Below are 21,025 nucleotides of genomic sequence, written 5' to 3'. Positions count from 1 at the left end.
CCTAAATAACCCTGCCACTGCTCCCAGATCCTAGTCTGTGCCAACCAGTGGAGAAAAGGCATTCTCCATTACTACCACGGCAAATGCTGCTGTACTTGCCTTGGCTGGTCCCTATCTTTTCCAGGCGCCACTCCCCTTCACCTGCTGGTGGACGCTTTGGCCAGCTGACAATGCAGATATTTTCAAACTTTAATGCGAATTAAAAATCATCTGGAGGGCCTGTTGTAACAGAGATCACTGAGCCCCACCAGAGTTGCTGATTCCATAGGGCTGGGACAGGGCCCTAAAACTTGAATATCTGACACATTATCAGGGGACGCTGGTAAAGCTGGTCAGGTTGTTACCGAATGCAGGTTCGTGTGTCTGAAGCACAGTGAGGCCAAACAAACCTAAAGGTTGGAGTCTGGAGCAGAAAAAGGTTTATTGCAGGATCGAGCAAGGAGAGGGGTGGCCCGAGTTCCAAAACACCCTGAAATCTCCAAAGGATTTCAGCCAAGCATTTTTAAAGGCCAGGTGAGGGAGGGACGTCCCAGGGAATGTGATCAGCTCATGCACAATCCTGTGATTGGTTGATGTTGAGGCCACAGGGCAGGTAACATTATCCATCCTTAGGTGCCAGAAGGTCTGGGGGCCACGTGCTCATGATCATCAAGGAGTTAATTTCTTCCATTGGGTGGTGGTTTTTAGCATCTTAAAAATCAAGAAACATGCCTGAGATACTATTATCTGAGTACTTCAGAGAGGAACTACAGCAGAGGATATGGGCGATGGGTCTGTCCTAGGAAGGCCCCATAGGGTTCTGCTTGGTTACAAGGTGACCATACTTTGAGAACCACTGCTCTAGTGGCTTGGAATGTTAAGAAAGTAATGAAAGAATCCCTTCCCAGGTCTAGATTCTAGTATCGCCAGCTATTTTGGTGGGGGGAAGGGTAAGTTTTGTCCTTGCTTGGACTTCTTGTTCATTTATATCAAAGCCTATTTGAGGCAGTGCGCTCAGCAGTCCTGCAGTTCTGTCTTTTGCTTCAACAGTGTTTGGAATGAACAGACCCAGGGACGCTCCTTGCTCCAGCCCCCGACCACCCTCCAACCTTTCTTCCTGTCGCAACCTTTGGAATCAGCCACTCAGCTATCCTCAGCCTCCAGGACAGGCCAACACCGGTTTTTGAGCTTAGTTCCTTATCACTGATCAACCACGAGTTCCCAGGTTCGTCAGAATTATTCCATCAAGGTGGAGGCCGCCATCCACCGCCTGTTTAACATGCATCTGGGGACACTTACCTCTCTCTGAGCTTCTATTTCGACAGCAACAATGGGACTCTGGACAGTGTGGGCCACATTTTTCGCCAACTGGCTGAGGAGAAGTGTGAGGGCGCCCAGCGTCTCTTGAAAATGCAAAACCAGTGCTGTGGCCGCGCCCTCTTCCAGGATGCGCGGAAGCCTTCTCAAGATGAGTGGGGTAAAACCCAGGACGCTGTGGAAGCCGCCATTCTTAGGGAGAAGAACCTAAACCAGGCACTATCGCCCTGCGTTCCGCCCACGCAGACTCCCACCTCTGTGACTTCCTGGAGAGCCGCTTCCTGGAGGAGCAGGTGAAACTCATCAAGAAGATGGGCGACCACCTGACCAACCTCCGCAGGCTGGCTGGTCCGCAGGCTGTGCTGGGCGAGTATCTCTTTGAAAGGCTCACCCTCGAGCACAAACAGGAGTCTCTGAAGTCCAGCGGCCTCTGAGGAGCCCCTCTGGCGTCAGAGCTTCTGCCTGATGCCCCGCTCTGCAGCCACTAGGCAGCTTTGTAACTGCCCTGGAACCCTCTCCCAAGCCTTGGACCAAATGGAAACAATAACGCTTTTTGCAGAAGAAAAACAAAAAGCCTATTTGAAACACAAACAGAATAAAGAGAAAAAAAGAAATATATATATATGTGTATATATATACATATATATATATTCATGTTCTTTTAACATATGAATTGCCCCACTTTATCTGTGTGAAATAAGTTTGTTCCCGTTATTGGGCTGGTTCTCAAGCTTTGCTGCTCGTTTGAATTACCTAAAGAGCTTTTAAGAGAAACATTGTTGTCTGGGTCCCAGCCCCAGAGATTTTGATTCAGTAGGTCTAGGGAGGAGCCTGGGCATGGGGAGGTCTCAGAGTTCCTCAGGTGATTCTAATGTGCAGCAACTTTGTGAACCACCTCTTGGCTTCAATCCAGCTAGTGATCAGATATTAAATCTAAGACACATGGGCTAGTGCGTGAGCTCTGTTGCTAGGTGTATTCCATTTTCTTCCTCCTGGAAGATTCGTGCCAGGGAAAATGATTGATAGTTGTGTTACTTCTCTGAAATGGATTGAAATTTCCAATTAGCGTGAACAGGGGAGGGTGAGTAGGTGAATGCAGTAAGGTGTATCATTTACGTATTGCCCTATGTGTATGGCTAGAAGCTTTTGCAACTGAGGTCTGCCCTACTTTTCATGCTAATGGTAATGCTTGTCCTCCTAATGCAGCTGTAAACTTTATAAGCCCATAGGTAGACAGCATCACAAAATATTTACCCCTCCCCACTGGCCCACTCTCAAGCTTCACTCCCCTTCCCCAATACACAAATGTACATCAATGCGCTTGAGACCAATAGCAACATATTGACCTTCAATTCTTCTACTTTGCAGCTTCCCTCTTATCAGGAGATGTCAGCATTTAGTGCAAGGACCAATGCTTGCCTCTTGGTGAGTAATGTAGACAATGCCTCCAAGAGACAAACAGCCCTTAGGGAGGGGGAAAAAGTCTTTCAAAAAGGTTGACGCCCGGAGGAGGCATTTTCAGTCATCTAGGCTTAGAGGTCAAATATCCAAAATTAAAAAGGTTAAAAAAAAGAAGAAGAAAGCAAGGAAGAAAAGAAGGAAACAATTTTCTTATCTCATAGTAATAAGGCAGTTTTCCTTAAAAAAAAATGACTTAAGCCTTAAATTCTCTTTCCTAATCAAAATGTGCTTTTCCGTCTTTAGACTATTCCTCTTATATCCTGTATTATTCATGACGTTTAATTCTTGAAATAGCACATGGCTGAAAACAGAAGCTAACCTCTTGTTCACTATGAATTAAATCTTCTTTTCCTAGGACCTGTCTACAATGTACAATTTGGGGTTTGCCAACATAATTATTTTCTCTGAAATAAGTTACAGCATTTTGCCTTTTCAATATATAGTTATACAATATATTGTTAACACAACATAGTTAATATAGTCAATATAGTAAATACAACTATAACACACATGATATGATGCCACTTTGGTGATTTTCTTCATCCATGTAATTCTGAAATTTGACAGTATAGTTTTCATATTCTAATGAGCTGAGTATTACCTTTGCAAGGATAGAAAAATAAAATAAATTCATAATATTCTTGTGTCGTTTGCCCCTGGGGTGGATTACCATAATGGGGAGATATTTGAGCCTTTCCCCAAGTCATTAAAAATCCTCCAGCGAGCAGCCCCTTGTCCTCTCCAGGGAGTGGGGGGAAAGGATCTTTAATCATAATAATCCTGGGGGGAGAAATCTCAGAAATAAGACATCTGCTTCTGTGCCTTGTTGTTTTACAGAATAGCAATGATTGCTTTAGCAGCTTCTATTGCCCTGTGTGTACAATAAGTAAGTGTACATAAAATTGAATGAACGCATAAAAGAAGGATAAACCCACCCAGCTTAACAAATCCACTCTCTCACCTGCTGTGCCCTGAAACATGAAAGAAAGAATCACGGGATCATAAGGATTAATAAAATAACAGTCTCTGTTAACAATATTGACAGGAGGTATAAGGATAATTTGTCTGATGTGGGACCAACAGCTTAACTGCTTAATTCTTTTTTTTTAAGGGCAATTCATTCATTTATTGTTTAAAGATTGCAAGACAACATTTTAATTTCTGTAGCACAATTTAAATGTTTTACTTTTTTTGATAAAGCGGAGTATAATAGAAAAAACAATTAGTTTCCAGTAATATCTATATCTTTATTCAGAATTAAGTCTTCCACAGACATGTAACCTGGAAACAAAAGCCTGTTACAATAAGCAAAGCTTCAACAGAGCTGCTACTTTTCGGGCCAGGGAAAGGTTCATCCCTATAGGAGGAGGATGTGCTATGTAAAATGGCTGCAAGGTCACAGCCTTGAGGGCGCTGGAAGTCTATTATCCTATTCCACATTAAGTAGTTTGGTGAACTTCAAACGTCTGTTCATCTGCAACCAAGCTGGCAACTTTTAACTGATATTTCAAGCAGATAAAAAATAAATTAAAAGAAATCCTTACACTGATGTTCCTTGATTTACACTGTTAAATGGTTCATTAACATGTAATTCTGGCTAAGAATTACATTTGAGACTCCTTGCTCAGGTTTTGGTTAACAGTACAAATCTTTCAGAAATTCAAGTTCTTATTAATCAATAATTTGTCAGCTAGGATACATTCAGGCATCAGCTGCAACTACAGAATAGGTGCACTGCCTCAGCGCTTTGGAAAGACATAATCTAGAACACTACTAGCAGACAATATATGTTACTAGACAGCATATGTGCAGTACAGCAAGACAAAAACATATATTCATGTGTGCCGCAGACCAGCCGGAGAAACAGGATTTCACCGCCCAGGGTCAGAAGGGAAGGGGTAAGGAACTGAAGTAGCACCGACGAATGGGGTCAGAAGGACCAAGACAACTGATGGTTGCAAGGCAAATTTTATTATGCTACAGTGGCAGATTATATAGACTAGAAAAAGGAAGGTTGCCAGATGGTGGTTTACATTATCTACAGACTGTCTCGGCTCAAGGTTAACTTCCCTGGGAGGAAACCCATAAACCCAGAATCATCAAAAATAACCTGCATGTGCAGGGGGGAGACAGCTTTGCTTGTCTCATTTTACATTCTTTCTGATTTCTGGGCCCTGGTGATTTATCTCCCATGGAATGGAACAAGGAGGGGAACAAGTAGGGACAGTCCCTTTGAGCAGCGGCGGCATGTCTGGCATGTCTGTAGCCTGCTCTCAAGGCTGACTGCTTCCCACAGGTCCCCCTTTTTTATTTTTTAACTTTTGCTGCAAAATAATTCCATGTAGTTTAGTGCCTAGAGTAGTATACTGTTGCATGAGGATATGAAACAGACATGAGAAGATTATTATCAACAATAGGCAAATTATGGCCAGGGTAATAAATCCTGACAACCTTCCAGTAATCCAAGACTGAGGGTTTAACCACTTTAAATGATCCAGTAAAGTTTGAATTACATCTTCTGGTGAAATAAAATCAAGATGTGCATTTTGTATATCCTGAATTTCAGCATTTAATTTCTTAAGATCAAGACTAATATTATTATCTGACCAAACATTCAGCAGATGCATTTTTACTTTTTCCCATTCCCAAATACAGTCATTGTACTTTTAAGGAGTAACAAACATCCATGTATACTTTGCATGACAAGCTAAACGCATCCTCAATTTTAATGCTGCCATCTGATCTCCAATCCCCAAAATTGCGTTTTTAAATTCATCTAACTTGTTACTAATCTGTAAATCTATGTGACTTTGTAAAGATAAAGCAAGACTGGTATTTTGAGATAACCGATTAGCAAAGTGAGCATGATTAATACTCTGTGAAAAAGCAAGACCGGCAGTAGCCGCGGTAGCAGACAGAGCAGCCGAGGCAAGTAAACTTACTATTAGCCACCCAAGAAAGCGTCTCCTTCTCTGCAAGTCTTTAGAGAGTTCCACCCATGCCTGCACTCCAGTATCTTCATACCAAGGTTCTCTCAGATGTATAGGCACCATAACATATATGGGTTGCTTTAGTATAAGCACAGATTGCGTTCCTGCAGAAGGGAACATACAACTGCTAAAAATACAATTAACACAGCTAATATTATATCCTCCTTTGGAAGAATTACCAATGTTAATAGAACCAAACAGCACAAGTTATAACAGGTGTATTGGAATAAGTTAGAGCTAGTTTCCATATATCCCAGTTCTTTTGAAATGTGATAAACCTATCTATGATGAGAATAGAAGAGATAAGAATTGACCCCTTGGTATAATCTATAGTACACCATATTTGGTTATTATTCCAAGATGCATTGCAACGTTCAAAAGTGGATCCAGGAAAGTTAACGGTCATAAAAGGAGGAAATTGATTTTTTGATTTTCTGTTAAGAATAGTAACCTTATGTCCAGCTATAAGTATCCCTTGTCCTCCAAGTAAACGCTTCATACAGAAATAATTTCCTGAATCTTCACCTATAACCTTGGCTATAGTAATAGTGGAATCCCTAAGTGGTGAGGCGTATGAGATTTGACCTCTAATATTAATAGGTTGCCCATTTTATACCAAATGATGGTATCCTTAAGATCCTCTCGTCGGCTGGTAGCCGGGCATATAAGAGTAATGTTGGTTCCTGTAAAACCAAGGATGCCTGGAGAGCCTGACAAACTAATTGATTGATCCGTTCCCTCATAAACATCTGTATGCTCATAACTAATAGCCTTTACACATCCAGTTTCCAGATTCAATGGGCTAAGACAGACAGGATGGGTACTAAACCAGTTAGTATAATTTACAGACATATTGTTTTGTTTTATATTCCCAATAAGAGGCCCATAAACAGTTATCATTGTAAAATACAGGAAACTCTGCTTCAGACCAAGATATGGGTTGTAATGGTGGAGGATCAGGTACATAGGCCCAGTAAGTTGCTGCATTAACAGAGGGAACACATGAAATGGTTGCCAACATAGCCAAAAATAAAGTTACAGGTGTAACAGGATTATTCTGTTGTTTCACTAACTCTTGAGCTAGTGAAACCAATTGTTTAATTTGTCCCCAAGTTGGAACATCACTCCTTTGAGTCGTCCTGGCAAGTGGTCTCCTCTTCTTCTTCTCTTTCTGAATCAACACTGTCAAATTTTCGGGAGAGATGCAGAGCTTCTTCATCTTCTGAACTAGTTGTGAGCTGTAGTGAGCCGTCTATTTGCTTGACTAAGCGCTCAGGAAGCCAACGAGGTCCAGGCGCTGATCTGGGAAAGATACACACGTGACCACGTCCCCAAATCAACACAGGATCAGGACCACACCAAGTGCTGGTTAACGGATCTTTCCAGAGGATCTCCGGAGATTGAGAGGCCAATCTTGGCTCAGCCACCAACCTTTCCCCTGCAGAGCAGCCAAATTTGTCAACAGTGAGAAAATTTAAAATAAACAGAGCATGATTTATAAGGTTATGTGGTGTTGTTCTATACAATTCCCCCCTTTTTATTTTTTCAATAGTTAGCTTTAAAGATCTATTTGCACATTCTATAATACCTTGTCCTTGAGGGTTATATGGAATGCCTGTAATATGGGTAATTTGTAATGAATTACAAAATGTTGCAAAAGCCGCACTAGAGTAAGCGGGCCCATTATCTGTTTTAATAATTTTGGGAAGGTTCATGAAAGCAAAACGGTGTAATAAATGAGTGATAACATGTTTAGTAGCTTCTCTGGTCTGTGCTGTAGCACAGAGGAAACCAGAATAAGTATCGATAGTGACATGAACAAACTGTAATTTCCCAAAAGACGGGATATGAGTACATCTATTTGCCATAAATGTCTAGGTAATAATCCACGAGGATTAACAACATAATGTGGAACAGGAAGGTGAGGTAAGCATTGTGGGCATTGCTTAACAATTTGTCGGGCGGCTTCACGAGTAAGGGAAAATTGTGTGTGTAATGTAGCCACCGACTGATGGTGTAAAGCGTGCAATTGCTGTGCTGCTTGTGAAGCAGTTTGATCATAACTTACCATAATATGAGGGTGTCCAGGACATGGACCATGAGTATTAACAGTATGAAGATAATGAATGCAGTACATTAGCCATTCTTGACAGCATGACGAACGGAAAGGAGGAGTACGGTAAATTGGGACATGTCCTGCTTTAGGGAAAAGAGATTGAGGAGGAGGAGTAACTTCAACTCTATTCTTGGGAGGAAAATGTACAGGATAAAGATCACGTTTAGATCGAGTTAAAACATCTGCAGTCGCATTAAGTTTAGTCAATGGACCAGGCAAGTTAGAATGAGCACGGATATACAGACCTGCAACAGGACCATCGTGGGAACGAATAAGCTGTTGAAGCAAACGAAAAGAGGATGATAATTCAGGGTCATTAGTGTGTCCTATGGTCGCAGTCTCCAGAAGAAATAATAAGCTAATAAGATATTTACTATCAGAAAACAAATTAAAAGATATAGAAGGCAAATGTTTAAAAGCCATAATGACAGCAAACAGTTCAACACGTTAAGCTGAAGTCAAGGAAGTTTCTTTAATGAGTTTTGTTCCGTCATCAAAGATTACAGTAGCCACTCCTGAAGAAGAACCGTCTGTAAAAACCAAAGGTACATGAGGAACAGGCTGTTGCCTAATTATAGAAGGAAAGATATGAGTTAAGTTTGCTGAATTGGATCAATTTATCAGCAGGGTAATGGCATTCCAAGGTACCTGAAAATCCTGCAAGAGCAAGACCCCATTCATTACTATGTTGAAAAAGCCAATTTTGTTGACTAACTGAATAAGGGATAATAATTTGAGAAGGTTCTATACTTATAGGTTGTAAGCATCTAGTTCTACCTTGCATTATTAAATTACTAATAAGTTCATAATAAGGATTAATAAGTTTAGAGGGTGTAGTTTTCATATGAATCTATTCAATAATTCCAACAGTTTGCCAAAAGACGGCAGTAGGCACATGAGGAGTTGGACAAATTATTAAGAAAATTGGAAGGTGAGTATGAATTCTAGTTAATTGTGTAGAACTGATAGATCTATTGACTATTTGTAAAGCTTGAAACCCTTCTGGAGTCATAGAGCGTGAAGAAGAGGATCTGAGTCACCTTTAAGAATATCAAACAAAGGCTGTAATTGAGCAGTAGTACGTTTTAAGGAAGGCCTTAGCCAATTAATATCTCCAAGTAATTTTTGAAAATCATTTAATGTTTTTAAATTATCAACTCGAATTTGCAGTTTTTGAGGCCTAATAGTAGTGTTATCAATATATTTCCCCAAATATAAAAATGGAGATTGTCTTTGAATTTTTTTTGAGGCAATGACCAAGCCAAATGATTGTAAGGACTGTTGTAAAAATTGAAAAGCAGTCTCTAATAAAGAAATATTATCAGTGGCTAAAAGTATATCATCCATATAATGTATGAGATATAACGATGGAAACCTTTTTCTCACAGGAGTCAAGGCCTGAGCCACATATTTTTGGCATAATGTAGGACTATTTGCCATGCCCTGAGGCAATACTTTCCATTGAAATCTCCTCATGGGTTCCTTAAAATTTAAGGAAGGCAAAAGCAAAATGTTTTCTATCTTCAGGAAACAAAGGAATAGTGAAAAAACAATCTTTTAAATCTATAACTAAAAGGTGATAATTGTGTGGTATGGCTGTTGGAGAGGGTAGGCCTGGTTGAAGAGCTCCCATTGTTAGCATAGTTTTATTAACAGCTCTTAGATTCTGTAATAACCTATATTTTCCAGATTTTTTCTTGATAATAAAAATAGGAGTATTCCAAGGACTACAGGAAATTTCTAAATGCCCTAATTGTTCCAGTACTAATTGTTCTGCAGCTTCTAATTTCTCCTTTGTGAGGGGCCATTGGTCCACCCATACAGGGTCATCAGTCAGCCAAGTAATTGGATCAGCAGTGAGTGGAGGAGAATCCAAGGCCCCTAAGAAAAAACCAAACCTTGTCTATCATTTTTTATTTTCACATCAATAGGATAGACAGTTCCTTGTTGATTTGTTCCCAGCCCTTTCGTGGGAAGAAATCCTTGATCCAACAACATATTAGAGACTTGGGAATTTGGACTATAAAGTAATACTCCCATTTCTTTTAATATATCTCGGCCCCAGAGGTTTAAAGGCAGCCCAGGCAAAACATAAGGCTGGAAGTATCCTGAATGGCCCTCACTATCTTGCCATAATAATAACTGACTACTTTGCATAGGAGAAGAACTTTGTCCTATTCCTTGAAGTTCTGTAATAGTAGGACTAATGGGTCAATGTTTAGGCCAGTGTACCTGCGTCATAACAGAGACATCAGCTCCAGTGTCTAACAAACCTGAAAAAACCTTTCCATTAATGGTTCATTTCATTTCTGGACGTTCTTTCCCTATCTTCTGAATCCAGTAGGCAGCATTAGATGATCCAAAGCCTTTGTTTCTCTCTTTTGATGTTGTAAAATTTGTCCATGAGGTACAAAGGGCAAAAGTAGCAATTGTGCAATTTTATCACCAGGAGAAATAGTTATTATGTTTTTAATAGTTTGTGCCATGACTTTTATTTCTCCTTCATAGTCAGAATCTATGACTCCTGGTATAATAGTTAAACCTTTCATGGTGACACTACTTCTTCCCAATAATAGTCCCATCAAACCCTTGGGTAAAGGTCCATAGATGCCCATAGAGAGGGCCTGAGGACCCATTTCAGGAGTTAATACATAGCGGGCGGAGGTACTGAGCTCCAGTCCTGCGCTTCCTGGTGTTGCTCTGGAGAGCAAGGATATTGTATGTTTTTGTTTTTGGTTAACGTCTGATTGATAATTTGAGGAGGATACACAGACACTGCCCTTATTATTTGTTGGGGCCGGGGAAGGCCCCGGGAGGAGTTTCCTGACAGTGGTGTCCCATCGTTGTGGGCCACTGAGCAACAATCTTGTGCCCAGTGTTTTCCCCTATTGCATTTAGGGCATAAACCAGGGATTTTCTGACCATCTGGAGGTTTTTGAGTAGGGAAGGAAGGACTAGGGTTAGAATTAAAAGATCTACATTCTCTAGCAAAATGACCTGCCTTTCCGCATTTAAAACAAGTCTTTGTTTTCTTTTGATTGTTTTTAAACCCCACTTTAGTTAATGCTGCAGCCATAGCAGCACCCTGTATATAAGCAGGCCCAATGTCTGCACAAAGGCGAATATAATCCTCCAATGTTCCCTGTTTTCTCCAAGGTCGAATCGCAGCCTGAGACGCATTATTAGCATTCTCAAAAGCAAGCTGCTTAACTACAATTGTACCAGTGAGTCCGTCCACAATGAGTCTCCCCACCGCCTGTGACAACCTATCTACAAGATCAGCATATGGTTCATCAGGTCCCTGTCTAATTGTTGAAAGATCCTCAGTTTTGTGTGTAGAAGGTCATTTCCTCCAGGCTTGTAATGCCAAATGATTTATTTGAGGATAAGCAACAAAGGGATAAGTTAATTGATCTTGTAAAGAAATATATTGTCCTTCCCCAATCAGTATATGATAATCAACTGCAATATTATGGGCAGCATTCTTTTCTGCTTGTTCAGCAGCCCGTTCGTAAAAATCAAACTTCCATATTAAATAATCTCCACCATTTAAACAAGCTCGTGCAATAGACTTCCAATCAGCGGGGGGAAGAGCTTCTCCTGTCAACCACAGCAGCAGTAAAAGGAGCAGTGGGCCCATATTGAGCACAGGCAGATTTTCAATCTTTCAAAACTTTCAAAGGGAGAGCCTGATGCTCCCTAGTAGCTTGTTGAGGATTATTAGGACCAGGTCTTTCTATGACGGGACAACAGAAAATAGGATCTTCTCCTCGTTTTATGGCTCCTTGTACAGCGCGCTGCAAGGGACTGAGCATTTTTACAGATGTAGATTTTTGAGGAAGACAGTCCTTATTAACCTGCAGCTTTTTCACTGATTTATCTATCATAGCCATTAGAAAATCATCCTCAGGATATTTCTCTCTTTTATGTTTAAAAGCCTCATCTGTTAAGTCAAAATGTTCCTCTTCATCTAAAACATTTAAATTAATTAGCTCTTTCAGTTTAGGAAGTGGCGACACAGTAGCTGATACTACAGTCTCTCCTTCTGCCAGAGGCTTATGTTTTTCTGACTTTACATTCAAATCAACACTATCACGAGAAGAATCTAAACATATTTTTATCAGATTCCACAAACTATATGTAACAACAGGAGTATGAGTAGGCCCTCGAGCCTCATAATAATTTTTTAAATCTTCTCCAACTTTCTGCCAGATTTCTATGTCAACAGAGCCGCCATCAGGAAACCAGGGAGATACACCATGGATATGCTGTAAAAATTCAGTCAACTGTGAAGGTAGAAACTTTATTACCCCGAGCTTTAAGCATGGAAAGTAAAACCTGAGCAAATAATTCACACTCCTTTGAGCCCTTTGGCCCCATCTTATTTTACTTCTGACTATTGCCTTATGCCTCTATTAGTTTCACTTTTACTGGTGGCCACACATATTTTGCATAAGGGTTCTCTTACCTGCACTTTCTTTTTCTTTTAATTGCCTTCACGCTTCAGGTCCCTGTTCGAGTGCCACTTGCCGCGGACCAGCCGGAGAAAGAGGATTTCACCGCCCAGGGTCAGAAGGGAAGGGGTAAGGAACTGAAGTAGCACCGACGAATGGGGTCAGAAGGACCAAGACAACTGATGGTTGCAAGGCAAATTTTATTATGCTACAGTGGCAGATTATATAGACTAGAAAAAGGAAGGTTGCCAGATGGTGGTTTACATTATCTACAGACTGTCTCGGCTCAAGGTTAACTTCCCTGGGAGGAAACCCATAAACCCAGAATCATCAAAAATAACCTGCATGTGCAGGGGGGAGACAGCGTTGCTTGTCTCATTTTACATTCTTTCTGATCTCTGGGCCCTGGTGATTTATCTCCCATGGAATGGAACAAGGAGGGGAACAAGTAGGGACAGTCCCTTTGAGCAGCGGCCGCATGGCTGGCATGTCCGTAGCCTGCTCTCAAGGCTGACTGCTTCCCACACATATGTTGCCTTGTTTAAGCCTCAAGCCCTCGATCCTTTATTGAAATACAATAATTTCATTCCTATGGTTTTCAATACCAGAAACTCAACTTCCAGGAGGGCTAAAGTCTAATTTGTACTCCAAACCAAGTAGCAGTGCAGTTCGCTACTACTGAGGCTGAATCCATAAAGACTTCAAGACCACGTCCAGAAGGCAAGTTATTATATATAACACCCTAGAAGGTCTGAAACATAATTATCATACACATAGCTGGTCCTTCAGGGCTTTTTACCTATAGCATGTTTTTTGATGAATTTTATTTAATGTACTGGAGATAACTGTGACTTACTGATCAAATATTTGAATACTTATACTTACCTGGGATTTCATTTCTGCTGAAAGAAAAAGGAAGAACAGGACTCACTTAAAAAAAAAAACTTTAGAAATGAAAGTAAAAATCTTACCCCACACTATCACTTTTGGAAGCAGCATAGAGGGGCAGTCAACGGTAAAACACTGGTGAAATAGGTCAAAACTCTAGGCCAAAAATCCATTATTATTATCATCAGTGACAGTACCACAACTGTGCCCTTCGTAATTAATAATCACTCCTAAGAATCTTCATTTGGCACCAGATGATGTGTTTAAGAGAAACAGTCTGGGAGGTTTTGAATCAGACTTGGTTTTTTGTTAGCCAAGTTACAGGAGAATTTTTAAAGTGGGGGGAAGGGAAGAAGGAAATGGACCAGGAAAAGAATTTAAGCCATCATCTATAAACCAACAAAGCACTAATAGTTCCAAACATTATGTCAGACACTAAAATGACTGATATAGCCTCAAGTGGTTTATAAAACCTATAAAAAGACTACACCAGCAAAGTCCCCATTTATCTGTAGAGTTCAGAAACTAAAACAGGGAATATTTTAGCTTAAAACCTTATCTCAAGAGAATCATATACACTTCACATGAATAAAAATACCTGAAACCAAACGTTTTAAAAAGCTCCAATACCCAAAATATAAAGAAAAATATTAATTCAGAAGACTCAATCAATCCATGATAATCACAGAACGGCTGGGCAATCTCTATCTCCCTTCCACACTAACCATCCATCCCATGGAAGACCAAGGGAGATCAGACCTTCCAGACACCTGGCTGCTGCAAAATTCTATGGAGACTCCTTGTGGAACAGCAGTTTCCCATCTCTTGTGTCTCTCCCTATCATGATCATGCAGGAAGCAAGTCTGGCTGTGCTATTTCTTATTATTGTCTGTCACCCATCTGCAGCATGGTATTGTACAGATAGGGAAAAAGTAGTTCCCTTTCCCCCAGAAGGTTGAGGCTCAGGTACAGGGGTAATTCTCCTGTGCACACAGTCATTATTTAGGCCGACTCAGTGACTTCAACAGGCTTAATCATGTGATCAGGTTTGTTGCCAGCTGCATAATGCTCCCACATCTGTAGATAGAGCCACTCTAGGTCTATTGTGTATTGTTTGGTGTTGAACAGAGGGCTAGATGTTCTCTGCTTCCAGACTTTGCCACGAATTTTCTTCAGGTATTCTAGATCAGTTCCCAGTTTCACAGCTATGTCTTCATATTCTTGTCTATTTTTAGCAATAAGCTCAAGACAGCCTAAACAAGTGAGCTGGGAAGCTGCAACTCGGGAAGCAAGAGTCTCTCCTGGCATAGTCACCATGGGTGTCCCTGACCAAAGGACATCCATCCCTGTGGTGTGTCCATTACAGAGTGGAGTGTCCAAGCAGACATCAGCCAGCTGGCCTCTCCGAACATGTTCCCCTTTAGGAGCAACAGGTGAAAAAATGATACGGTTCTGGGGAAGGCCCATATTTTGTGCGTACTGTTGAATATTAGGTTCTCCTACTTCTGGAAAACGCAACAGCCACAGTACACTATTGGGAACACGCTTCAGAATATTTGCCCACATCTGCAAAGTAGATGGGTCAATTTTATATAACTGATTGAAGTTACAGTACACAATGGCATCTTCCGGTAACCCGTACTGAGGACGTGTGGTTACAATAATGGTACAGGGAACCTCCTCTCCAGTGGCAGCCTTAATGTTGATCTGGGTAGTTGCCAGTCCATTGCTAAGACTGAATCCATTAATTGTTATCTGAATTTGTCCTCTGTTAATCATTTCAATAACTGCCTCTGCAATAGTATTCATAGGAATGACAGGCATATTAAGAGCTGTATTACTGCTGTCTGCGTTGTCTCCTCCATCAGGACATTTCATCTTGACAATTTGCACATCTGGGAGACTATCAAGAAATGCTTTGAGGTCGATGCCATTCAGCACAATCCGATTGTCATAAATGTGCCCATTGGACTTAAAATCGATGACTGCTTTCTTCTTCAGGTGAGGGAACATATTAGCATGATCACCAATAAAGAAAGTATGGGGCATATAAGCCAGTTTCTCAGAACACTGCTCAGCAACTTCAGCAGGTGAAGTTTCCTGATCAGTGATGATATAATCCATGAAAAGCACGCCACTGGTCCCAGGGTAGCCCAGCCACATTGCCTGAATAGGAGCTGGCCTGAGAGCAAAGAGTTCATTTCGAGCACCCCTGGTATAACCATTCATATTTACAAGGATGTGTATACCCTCTTGATGGATGCGATCAGCTGCTTTCCCATTGCATGGAATCTGAGAAAGATCAATGAAATGATGGGCTTCTGCCATCACCTTCGCTCGGAAGTTTGTGCCATCATCTGGGCTCAGGGCATAACAGAATACCTCAAATTTATCAGGATTGTGCATGCCTGGAATAGACTGCGTAAGATGAGAAGTAGGATGATTCCCAAAGTCAGAACTCACGTATCCTACACGCAGTCGACCATCACTGAGCTTCAAGTCTTTTGGATGTTCATACGGTGGTTTATGAAGGACACTGATCTCATCCAAGCAGAGGTTCCCATGCCGCTCAGCAATAGCCTTCCTGAAGCCATGAGAAAGAGGATAGAGCATACTATGATGAGGCTGCACAGAAGGCAACTATTCTTCTCCAGCTGGTCAGCCACAATGCTGACCAACTTCTTCATTCGCTCATCATAGTCTGTCCAATCACAGACAATCTGCAGGCAATGAGCCAAATCACAATAAGCGTCAGGAAAATCAGGTTCAAGCTTCAGAGCAGTGCGATAAGAAGCAATTGCTTCTGGAATATTCCCTGAATACTTGTGAATGGAAGCCAGATTGCTGTGGGCATCCGCAAATGCAGGGTTAATCTGAATGGCACGAGTATAACACTGCAAGACTCCCTGAACATCTTGCATCTCCTTTAGAGTGTTTCCCACGTTACAGTAGGCATCCGCAAAGGTAGGACTGATTCGAACAGCCTCCTTATAATGCATCAGAGCTTCCTGCAGTTTTCCCTGCTTCTGCAATACACTTACTAAGTTTGAATGGGCAACAGCAAACTCTGGGAAGACTTCTAATGCTTTACAATACAAGCGAACTGCCTCTTCAATGTTCCCCTGGTCTCCTTTGATATTGGCTAGGTTATTCAGAGAGTCTGCATGGGTGGGACACAGCCGCAGAGCTGTATTATAACAATCTTCTGCTTCGGCAACACTGCCCTTCTCTTCCAGAGCGTTGGCTAGGTTGCAGTAAGCAACAGGGAATTGTGGTTGCAATTTAATAGCTCGCCTGTAGGTGTCTATTGCCAGATCTATCAGGCCTTGCTCATAGTATACACAAGCCAGGTTGGCATGTACCACTGCATGATTTGGGCTCAAGCTTAGGGCACAAAGGTAAGCTGCCACAGCTCTGTGAAAAATCCGTGCCTCTTTCAAGACATTTCCTAAATTGATATAAGCATCCAGAAAATTGGGGTCAAGGGTGACAGCCTTTTCAAAGTGATGAATTGCAAGGCAAATCTCCCCTTGTGCATTGAAAACACAGCCAAGATTACTCCAAGCTACTGCAAAGTTCGGTTGCATCTCCATTGCTTTCAAATAACATGCCTTGGCTCCTTCCAAGCGACCCAGGGCTTTGACCAGGTTCCCCAGGTCACTGCGAACACAGTACAAATCAGGATTGCACTGAAGAGCAGAGACGTAAGCTTGTACTGCCCCTTCCATGTTGCCTGCTGCTACCAAAGCAGCTGCCAGGTTAATATAACCATCGATGAAATCTGGTTTGAGATGCAATGCATGCCGGTAATGCTCAGTTGCTTCCTGCAACTGCCCTCTTTCCTTGTACACATTCCCCAAATTCGAATAGGCTTCTGCCAGAAGAGGGTTCTGTTTAATTGCCAGAGTACTAAAGTGGGCAGATCTGTCCAGCCTTTGACACTGGAAGTGTAGAGATGAAAGTAATAAAAGTACTCCAGTATTGTCTGGCTCTTGTCTCCACAGCTGCATGCAGTGTCTCTCAGCTGCCTCAAAATCTCCTGCCTGATATTCTTTTTTTTTTTTTTTTAACATCTTTATTGGGGTATAATTGCTTTACAATGGTGTGTTAGTTTCTGCTTTATAACAAAGTGAATCAGTCATACATAAACATATGTTCCCATATGTCTTCCCTGTTGCGTCTCCCTCCCTCCCACCCTCCCTATCACACCCCTCCAGGCTGTCACAAAGCACCGAGCCAATATCCCTGTGCCATGCGGCTGCTTCCCACTAGCTATCTACCTTACTACGTTTGTTAGTGTGTATATGCCCATGACTCTCTCTCGCCCTGTCACAGCTCACCCTTCCCCCTCCCCATAACCTCAAGTCCGTTCTCTAGGAGGTCTGCGTCTTTATTCCTGCTTTACTCCTAGGTTCTTCATGACATTTTTTTTCTTAAATTCCATATATATGTGTTAGCATACGGTCTTTGTCTTTTTCTTTCTGACTTACTTCACTCTGTATGACAGACTCTAGGTCTATCCACCTCATTACAAATAGCTCAATTTCGTTTCTTTTTATGGCTGAGTAATATTCCATTGTATATATGTGCCACATCTTCTTTATCCATTCATCCGATGATGGGCACTTAGGTTGTTTCCATCTCCGGGCTATTGTAAATAGAGCTGCAATGAACATTTTGGTACATGACTCTTTTTGAATTTTGGTTTTCTCAGGGTATATGCCCAGTAGTGGGATTGCTGGGTCATATGGTAGTTCTATTTGTAGTTTTTTAAGGAACCTCCATACTGTTCTCCATAGTGGCTGAACCAATTCACATTCCCACCAGCAGTGCAAGAGTGTTCCCTTTTCTCCACACCCTCTCCAGCATTTATTGTTTCTAGATTTTTTGATGATCTGCCTGATATTCTTGATGTGCCAACTCAGCTAACCCTTGGAAGGAAAGCATACGTTTCGTTGGTTCTGTGCTGTCGGCCACGTTGCCCACAGAAGACGCCATCTGGAGCTTCTGGAGAGAGTGAGAAAAGGGGGTAATTGAGTCCCGCTGCCGCCACTACTGGCAAGAATGTTTCTAGAGGTAGCAAACACAAGCACAGCAGCTGTACCACTGCTTTGGCAGGCTTAAGCGGCGGCGACAGTTACAGGCACCGAACCTTAGGAACTCTGGTTGGCCATCTACCTCTCACGCTCTTGAAATCTTAATTCTTAACCCTGCCCTCTTCCACCATTTTTCTCCTAATCAGGGAATAAAAATTACCTATACACTTGCCTTAGAAGAAATCAAAAGTCAGTAGTCCAAACATTTTTTAAAATTTTGTTTTCTGTCCAGTTGGAAAGGAAATACATGATTGACTTTACTTCATCATTCATATAGTCAATGTGGAAAACATTAGGGCTGTGAATTTCAATACAGTAAGATCAGAAAATTTTAAATTGGCCTTCCCAAACCACTAATAAGTAACCGATGTTGTATATAATGCTAAAATCTTAGAGACTGAGTTTGATATTTTAAAAGTTCTGAAAGGATTAGCTAATTTCTCCTCATCATATTTCTCATGCCTCAAACCTGAGTATTACTTTTTTAAAAATAAATTTATTTATCTTTATTTATTTATTTTTATTTTGGCTGCGTTGGGTCTTCAATGCTGCGTGCAGACTTTCTCTAGTTGCGGCGAGCAGGGGCTACTCTGTTGCAGTGCCCGGGCTTCTCATCACAGCAGCTTCTATTGTTGTTCTACAACTCTATGGGTTCCTTTTTAGGTCCTATGAAGAACCCTAGAAATTAGTTCATGGAATTATAGGTTTTTGCAAAATTGTCAAAAGTGAGATATTTTAACTTCCATCAGGTAAGACCAGCATCTCTTTCTTTGCCAATTTTCCTTCTATCATATTCTGCTATGTTGGATCATTCTGGAATGGCCACAGGCTTTTTTGAAATCTGGCTAAGGAGATTTTATTTTTTCTGTGGTACGCGGGCCTCTCACTGTTGTGGCCTCTCCCGTTGTGGAGCACAGGCTCTCGATGCACAGGCTCAGCGGCCGTGGCTCACGGGGCTAGCCGCTCCGCGGCATGTGGGATCTTCCCGGACCGGGACACGAACCTGTGTCCCCTGCGTTGGCAGGTGGACTCTCAACCACTGTGTCACTAGGGAAGCCCTAAGGAGATGTTTTAAGTGAGGCTATTATGTGATTTTCAGACACCGCCATATGTAACTGACTATATACTATCCCATTACAGGAATAACTTCCAGTACTCATACTGACTACTCTACTGACTTAACTAGCACAAGACACAGAAGCATAAGGACAAAAACCACCTTACAATATTGCCATGTCTTGCACTTCACAGCTCTCAAAGCATGTGCGTTTGAAGAAGATAAAAAGAACTGAAAAGTACAAAACCAGAAGCTATTCTGTGGAAAATTATTTCAATCATCAGGCATGTGAAAGATAAGTCAAAGATTCAGTTCTCATCAATGCTTAGTCAAAACGGAAATTTTCTTCTGTCAAGAATATACTCCAGGGGCTTCCCTGATGGCGCAGTGGTTAAGAAGCCACCTGCCAATGCAGGGGACAAGGGTTTGAGCCCTGGTCCAGGAAGATCCCACATGCCACGGAGCAACTAAGCCGGTGTGCCACAACTACGGAACCTGTGCTCTAGAGCCCGTGAGCCACGACTACTGAGCCTGCGAGCCACAACTACTGAAGCCTGCGTGCCTAGTACCCGTGCTCTGCAACAAGAGAAGCCACCGCAATGAGAAGCCTGTGCACCGCAACGAAGAGTAGCCCCCACTCCCTGCAAGTAGAGAAAGCCTGCACACAGCAACGAAGACCCAACACAGCCAAAAATAAATAAATAAATAAATGAATATACTCCATCAACAATGTGTGTAATGGAATGGTGTGAATGAGTATTTTATCAGAATTCCTGTAATGCACAAACCTATAGCAGTACTGAAATCAGTAATGCATTTATAATAGTAAATATTTATGAGGAAGTAATCCATAGAGGTTTTCTCAAAGTTAACAATGAAAATTAATGTGACATTATCAATAATAAATTGTGAAACTGAAATAAACTTTTCTAAACTATTAGTAACTAGAAGCAAATTCTAATCAACCATGTTACAAGAAAGCTATGTCTAAAAACTACAAAGTTTATTTCTTAAAATTTTATTTCGAAAATACATAAACTGTCGTATGAGGAGGCAGTTAAAGAATATATAGCTAAAAGAGTGGGGGAAAAGTTTTATAGAGACACATGTGGCAGTAGTTAATTTTTAAATGTCATTTTTCTAGATTTTGTGACACCTATAGTATTGATATTTGAAAGCATCTAAAAAATTGGAATTTGAAGATTTGCTACTGCCAGGTAGCATAAAATATTTTGAAGCAAAACAACGTTTACACTGAGAAAAACAAAAAAAGCCAAATAAAATAGCCAGCATTCAATCAAAAAGTTCTAGACAAACCAAGAGATAGAATCATATGACTAAAATTCTAAGAAAAGAAGAGATAATACAAAAATATTTATATAAGATATTGTGTATCTTTATCAGGAAAAGTCTATCAAGAAAAGACTTTAAAATCATCAGAATTAATATATTTTATTTATTTGTGTATTATATTTATATAGATATTTATATATTTATATAAAGAACTTAAAGATAAAGCCCTAGTTAAGGCAGTGACAATAGCAGTAGCAGTGGGAGTGAAAAGAAATGGTTATATTCAAGCATATTTTGTCAGGAAAAGTTCAAGATCAAATGTCTGACTGCATACATGGGATGGACAGACGGAGTGGGAAAAATCAAAGTTAACT

At 41.1% G+C, this 21,025-nt stretch overlaps 1 pseudogene across 1 annotated transcript; it reads left to right on the top strand.

Moving 5' to 3' along the window:
* Positions 1-347: 347 nt before the first annotated feature.
* On the top strand, positions 348-1,730 carry LOC309958012 (ferritin light chain-like; annotated as a pseudogene). Its single transcript has 2 exons — positions 348-373; positions 1,198-1,730. The product of its transcript is annotated as a ferritin light chain-like (transcript).
* Positions 1,731-21,025: the final 19,295 nt, after the last annotated feature.

This window comes from Leucopleurus acutus (assembly GCF_964270905.1).
Source record: "Leucopleurus acutus genome assembly, chromosome: 2".
NCBI classification, from domain to species: Eukaryota; Metazoa; Chordata; class Mammalia; order Artiodactyla; family Delphinidae; genus Leucopleurus; species Leucopleurus acutus.
This window is presented reverse-complemented; position numbering and strand designations above follow the sequence as displayed.